Genomic DNA, 7,489 nt, shown 5'->3' with positions numbered 1-7,489 from the left:
CAAGGATAACCCAACCCAAACATCCTTATGCGCCAGTTAATGACAACACACTCAATGATGCAAACTAAGATCCAAAACCCCAATCTTACGGTCTCTACCAGGCCCCTCTTGAATTTCTGTAAACACATGGCCTCACTCACGAGTCCCAACCCCCTAAATATACTCAAGTCCGACTCCACCTCGATCCCCAGTGGTCCTCAACCTGAAACAAAGAAATGATCTCCAACAATCCTGAACGTCGTGCCCAAGGTACGAACTGACCCCCTTTTATACTCATGACCTCCTTAAACGATTGTCTACCTTAAACTGAGAAATGAAACTTACCCTAGTTCCACACCCGAGTCAACTCCCAAAGATTTTGATCAATTCTCACCAACTTAAATTTTTCCGAAACTCTTCAATCTCACACATTTTGTTGGGTTCCTAACGCATTTTATCCTCACGAACTAACTATAAAATTCGTCTACCAATATGAGTGTTCTATTACTAGCCAATCTCGATGATTGTCCAACTCTTGAATTCCCGAAAGAATGTTCCCCGAAATCCTAGCAAGTCCGATAATCTCAATCACTTCTTAGGATACCGCTCCAAATCCTTACGCCCCTAATACTAAAGACTAAAACCATAACCCTTGCTCTAAATTGGAGAATCTTTAACCTATTCCTCATCTCCAGTTGAGTACCTGAATTCTAACCATCTACAACCCTTAGAGATTAATAAACTTCCCTGACACTTCCAATGACCTAACGATTCATGCGACTGACACCACCATCTCCTTGCTACCGCTCCTTCCCTAGCAGTGATAATGGTTGAACCCAAATGTTCTCTCATGAACTACTGCCATCCTACTTGAATGAATACTATCATGCCCGAACTCCGGCTTCCCTGAAGGAATAATCCTACTACTTGTACATATATCTTCTATTCCATACCCATGAACTGGGTCTACCAAAGGAACCGAAACAAACAGCTGAATCACTAACCCATGCCTAACAAGATACGACCCACCGATGACTCTTGGCATGCAAAATGGCATATAAAGATTCAACATACACAAATCAGGAAAAACAGAGAACTAACCCGAAGGTAATACTTCCAAATACCCAACAAGACTCTAAGACAGATACAGTACCGATCAAGCACAATCTAACCATAATCTCACTATAAAATTGGGGATCAAATTACATACCAAAGATTTCTTGCGGCTCGACTTTGACCTCCTGAGGAACGATGAGCGTTGAAACCTGGACTCCTTCCGTTCCCAAAACAGGACAACGGAATCGGAAGTGACCTAGCTGGTGACAATGAAAACATATCTGATCCTTCTTACAATCCCGATACACACACCCTCTTTCCCCACACTTGTAACACTTGAACTTATGAAAAGCAAATCCGTGAGTTCCCCATACTTGCCACACACCTCATGATTCTTCTGACTTCTAGGACCCAAGTCATTAACCTTAGTCTTCTCGTCATCTGCTGAAAGAGCCCTTTTCCTCTTCCCTAGTTGTGTCCCCATAACCAAATCTCCCCCATTAGCTATCCCATTAGCATCGCCTCCCATAGACTGCAAAGATGTGGTTTGCTCCTCGAGCCTGGAAATAACCCTGCCAGTGATCCAATCTATGACACTGAGCAATTCTTCTTGCAAAATCTAAAAAAACTCCATGGCAATCAACTCCTGTAGCTGATTAACAGACAACACCGGCCTATCCTGGTCATTAGCTCCCGATCCTGATCTAGATCCCGCCTCCGATCGTCTCGCCATCGCCATACTGAACATAATCATGGATATATCATATAACACACATACCATAATTGGGGAACCAACTCCCATAAAATCCCTAGGGGTTGTGACTTCCTTGTTACACGTATGGGTTCTGTGTTTTCAGTAGTACGGACCCATATTACCTTCCACACCTACCCATACTTGTCTCAAGGATCATCACAACAACCCTAACAATACATGCTAGCATACGCACATACGAGATCCTGACATCTTAGAGGAAACTACACATCTTGAGACTGGCCGGCTGAACCCACACAACTCATCCTACCACTAACTGTCACACGACCCTCCATTGGTGCCAAATAACCATTGCATGAATACAATCACATGTCGCACAACTTAAACAACCTTAGGCTAAAAGATTCAATCCTACAACAGTTGGACTCAGACAAGAGTTGCACATCAGGACCAAATCCCTTACCTTAAGATCGTTTAACCCATGAAGCATGTGACTTAGCGTATTCACTCAATAGTCAGTTCACATGTAAAAGAGCCACATAACAATCAATCAAGTATTCTATAAGAGATAAGGCATCATATATCAAGCAATTCTATCATAAATTTCCTGAAGATCCGTATCCTATTACTAGCATGCTGTCCAAACATATCATAACGTAATCTCAAATAATTGTGTGGTAATTTGGGGTCTACTTACTGGCTCCGGCTAATCACACACATCACATCCTCCTTGATTATTTTGAAAACCCTTAGAAAATCATTTTTTTTAAATCTTTTTCCTTAGTTTGAGACTGGATTCACACGAGTGCTCCTCCAATTCACTCAAACCAAGGTTCTGATATCAATTTGTAACATCTATAAAATTCATGAAAAAATTAAACTTTTAAAACCACTCCACAATTCAATATTGTTTACAAAATAGTTTTCAGGACATGTTTAATATCAAAGTTTTCCCAAAATCATAAAAAAAAATACTAGGAGGTGCACAATCACGCCTTTACCTTCCTGTGATTATCTGAGTACATGAAACATGACCCAAAACTGTAAGCCCCAAGCTTAGTGAGTTCCCCCAAAATACCAACACATCACATAATCATAATCATAACAGCAAACAACATGAACACAGAGCCTTCAATCTGACTGGAGCGCCCCACCGCCCTACAATCTACCTGGTACGCTCACAGAACCTTCTTCATGACTGGTGCGTCACACCAGGCCTACAACCTATATGGACTGTTCTCCGGGCCTACGGCCTGACTGGTACGCCCCACTGGCGTTTAGTCTATCTGGGACGCCCTGGGTCCAGTGGCCTTTAACACAAAGCAGTGTCGCCTCAACTCATCCACAGATACACCATGTCGACACACACACACACACACACACACACACATATATATATATATATATATATATATATATATATATATATATATATATATATAAAACAGACAAGCATACAAATAACCAGCCAGTAAACAACAGACATATCTAACAGATCACTATGCATAACATCATTTTATCTACCAGGATACAGATCTAACAGATCACTACAGTACACAATCATACGATAAACCAGGATAGTAATCCAAAGGGTCGACCTTGGTGTCTTCGACCCATAAGTACAGTGAGGAAAACTCACCTTGCATTGCCGAATCTCACAGAAAGAATCTTTGGCCGCTACCTCGCTAAAATCCTCGCGCTACAAATCACCATAATAATCATCCATCAATAATCGGATAGATCCATACTAATTGCCCAAAATGGGGTAAAAGATCTTTTTACCCTTTACTCAACATGACCCAACCTAAGTCCAAACCAACAATCCAAAGGTCCAAAGATCCAACAAACACTTAAGGCCCATACATGGCCCATTTTTCTAAATTGGGCCCAAAACCTTACATGGGACTTACCTTCCATGCAGTTATAGCGGTCGAAAATCAAATATCTGTCAAGGGCCGATATTTGATATATAGGTTATCGCGGTGGGATATCAGTATTTTTATATTATGTATAATTATTTTATATATATATATATATATATATATATATATATATATATATATATATATTAAAATTCTGAAGAAAAGGAGCAGTAAATCTGGGACATTTTTGTCTGTTTTGGTCCCTTAAGTTACATTCCCGGTCCCTGTATTTTTTTTTGTGTCACATTTTTAATTTATTCTTGTATTTTCATTTGTGTGGCGCAGTTCTTTATTAATAACACTAATGTTTATAATTCTTTGCTGCATTGGTCACCCATATATACTTTTTGTCTATTTTCGTCCTTCTGCTTTGCATCTTTCTATTGTGGGTTATTTTTTTTTTCAAATTTTTGTCGTTAGGGTGTCAAATATATTTCTTTTAGATTTTTTCTGCCTTTGACTTTACACGTGTTCTCTTCTACTTCCTTTATTTTCCACGTGTCTCCTTCTTCTTCTTTTCTCTATCTCTTTCATTCTTCGTGTCCTGCTCTTTGCAGACTTCGTTGGTTCCTTCTATCGCAGGTGATCTTCTTCTCTTCTCCCGCTGTTCTTACTTAGATTTGGTTTTATGTTTATTTTCTTTCTGCTGTCTTCTCGGTCCATCTTTCTATGTCTGACCGGCCGAAGCGGAAACCTAATGACGGTGCCTTCCCTTCGCGCAAATGCGAAGGGAAGGCAATTGTTCTATAACGTAGTTGGCACCACCGACAACCGAAATCGGCGTAGGGGTTGCTTCTGGCTCCTTTTTTTTAGATGGCCACCGGTTATATTCTCAAGCTAATCGATTGTCTTTCTTGCAACAGGTTTCTTTTTCGTTCTCTAAACTTCACTTTCTATCTCGATTTGTATGACTTCTACCCCTAATTTCAATCCCTAAATTTTGCAGATGCTGCTCCGACGAACCCACCAGCATCGGCGCCATGGCATCCCGGATAAGACAAATCTCTATTTCTCGGCCAGGTACAAGCTGATGTTGGCTGATTCCATTGCATGTTTGCCATGTGTTTCGCTGTTCACCACCGATTGAAGAAGACGTATCTCAAGGTGTGTTTTAGGTTTTTGCACGACACAGAGAGGGGTTCGAGAGGACAGTCAAGCCCAAATGATAAATCGAAATATTCAATAAATTAGGGCTTGATTTCGTGGGTATGTTTTATATTTTGAAGACTTCTTTGTACATTTTACTATTTTTTTACAAAATTCTATTGCAGTCTGAACATTATAGTTTCGCTATCTTCTCACCATTGATTTTGCAACAGTAATACGAGTTTGTTGGAGTGTTAAACCTTTTCTTGATGAACATTGTGATGATACTGTGACATATCAATGGTTAATTCATTACATGTAAGCTCCAACTCATTTTTTTCGTTCACTGATCATTTTGACAAAAATGATACATAGCTTGGACTTAAAAAATTGGCACAGGTATATTTCAAGATGGTTGGGACATCTTTATTAGGAATGACAATAGATCCTAAATATGTGAGTCTATTCCCATTCCTTTTTTTTAATAAAAAATAGAAGCTTTTATTGTGTTCCTTTTTTTAATATTAGCTTAGAAAAAGGAAAAATAATAATAATATTGAGTTTATGAAGACTTTTGTGGCTAATTGATATGCAGGTTAATATTTTTCTATCTGTAAAAAAAATAATAATAAAAGTACCTGTGGAGTATTCTACTCAGGTGATTTTCTTTATGTGTGTTCATAGCTCTATATTTTGTAAGTCTATTTTTATATTAGAAAAATCTTTATATATTTCGCAACAGGTCCACTCTGGGGATTATATATTGGGGAATTCATTAGGTAAATGCCCTGTTGCTGCTACACCAAAATAAATAGGCAAAAACTGATTTGATTGTGCACCAAAAATGACAACGTTTAATTTATTCATTTTTTTCGCATATTTTTTGTGTAAACTTTCATATAATACATTTTGGTCTTTCAAGTTTGAGTTGAGTTTATACAATACTAATTAATTTAAGTATATAGTGATACTTTAAATATAGTATTTATAGACGTAATCTGTAAACTTATTCTAAAGACAAATTCGTAAAATAAAAGGCTGAGGAATATAAAGGGTTAACTACTTTCGTAGAAAAGTTCATTGATGTTTTCTGAATGCAGGTTTAAGGAGAGATGATTATGGTTTTTTGGAAGATTAAAATGAGGTTTGGTAAGCTTCTGGAGAACATGTCTTTAGGGAAGCAGAGGAGGTAATCTAATTTGATTAATATATCATCATTTTTATTTTTTAACGCAAGACATTACAACTACAAATATCTGTTTTCTCATAACGAATTGAGTGATCAACATTTTTATTTGCTTCAATTTTTGCTGTTGAACAATTTATCTCTAATTTTCAGTTCATATGTTCTTTACTTCTTATATTGACTGTGTCTGTGTTAACTCTTCTTAATCTTTACTTGTAGTTGGATAAACAAAAGGAATGGACAACGGAAGAACCACAGGTGGTTTAATGTAAATAATTATGCATAAGACAACGTATAATGTGTAAAATGACGAGAATGTCCTTGGTGTTTGTATCAGATGTGGTGGAGAAATCAGTAGAAGTTAAAGCCATTGAGAAATTGGCTAAAGATCTTGAAAGTTCATCTCCGCTTGCAATCATGTTAATAATTTTTTTTTCTTTATGTAGGTAAAATAGAAGATGATGAAAACAACTCTAATGAAAGAACCCTACAATGAAATTGAAAGAGTGAAAGCTGGTAAATAATTTCATTATTTAATAATTCTTTAAAGACTTAAAATGGAAGTTATTCTGAGATATAACTGATGGGTTTTAGGCATAAGAACAATCCTATGTGCTCATATAAACCCTAATGCTTGGATCTAGGTTTCTCTATTGTACATGCTTTGAATCCAAGACTAATAAACTTAGATCTATCATATTATAAACTGAATTAGGGTTTATAGAATCACCTTTGATTGTTATATAGCAATAACAATCAATTCCTTGATTGGATTGGCTTCAAAAGCTTAGTGCCTCAAGTGCTGCACCTCTAATGGAGTCACAAATACCTTATGCAACTTGGATGAAGAGGAGAAGAAGAAAGGATGCCCAAAAACGACTAGAAACCCTAGAGAATCAGTTGTCCACGTTTTTGGAGCCTAAGGGGTCCTTTATATACTTGTGTAGGCTGCTAGGGTTTCAGTCAAAACCCTAATGGACAGCTTAAACTCTAAGCAGCCCATGGAACCTTCTGGATAAGGCCATGGACGAAAATATGATGGGCTTCCATCATAATTTCGTTCACCCCTTATTCCCTTAGCATTCCTTAGCCCAATAACTCAATTATCCAATAATTGCAGTCCAATCCCCTAAATTTAATTAATCTCTTTTAGCCACAAAATTAATTATCAATTGATTCTTGACTAATATTAATTAAACAATATGATTTCTCCTTTAATATATTATTCTCATAATATATTAATAAATCATATTTAAACCTTTCTCTCCTTAATTCATCCTACATATTGCTATGGTGAAGGCAACCCAAAAGGACCATGCTCATAATCGGGTCAAGTACATACCAAAATAGTTATGGACTTAGACACTAATCCAACAATAACATATAATGTCTTTTTGCTTCAGTTTTTTATTTACAGAAGTTTTTGCTTCACGTAAGAAAAGTGGTGTTTATTTGGCAAAATAACAGTATCACAAAGAGGAAATGGAAGGAAAGGTACTGTTTTTTTTTGCTATCAGACTTATTTACATTTACAGTGTATTTTATTTT

General features: G+C 37.1%; 1 long non-coding RNA gene across 2 annotated transcripts; it reads left to right on the top strand.

Annotated features, from left to right (window-relative positions):
* The first annotated feature begins 4,011 nt into the window (after positions 1-4,011).
* LOC111913435 (uncharacterized) lies at positions 4,012-6,516 on the top strand. 2 transcript variants are annotated; one of them, XR_002857530.3, is made up of 5 exons: positions 4,012-4,532; positions 4,616-5,073; positions 5,856-5,944; positions 6,161-6,199; positions 6,279-6,516. It is a non-coding gene; the product is annotated as an uncharacterized LOC111913435 (long non-coding RNA). The 2 variants fall into 2 exon arrangements; XR_002857531.3 differs by having other exon boundaries at positions 4,068-4,532; positions 4,616-4,773.
* Positions 6,517-7,489: the final 973 nt, after the last annotated feature.

Source organism: Lactuca sativa, chromosome 1, assembly GCF_002870075.4.
Source record: "Lactuca sativa cultivar Salinas chromosome 1, Lsat_Salinas_v11, whole genome shotgun sequence".
In the NCBI taxonomy this organism is placed as follows: Eukaryota; Viridiplantae; Streptophyta; class Magnoliopsida; order Asterales; family Asteraceae; genus Lactuca; species Lactuca sativa.
Note: the sequence above shows the minus strand (reverse complement) of the source record. Positions and strands in the feature narration are given on the sequence as shown.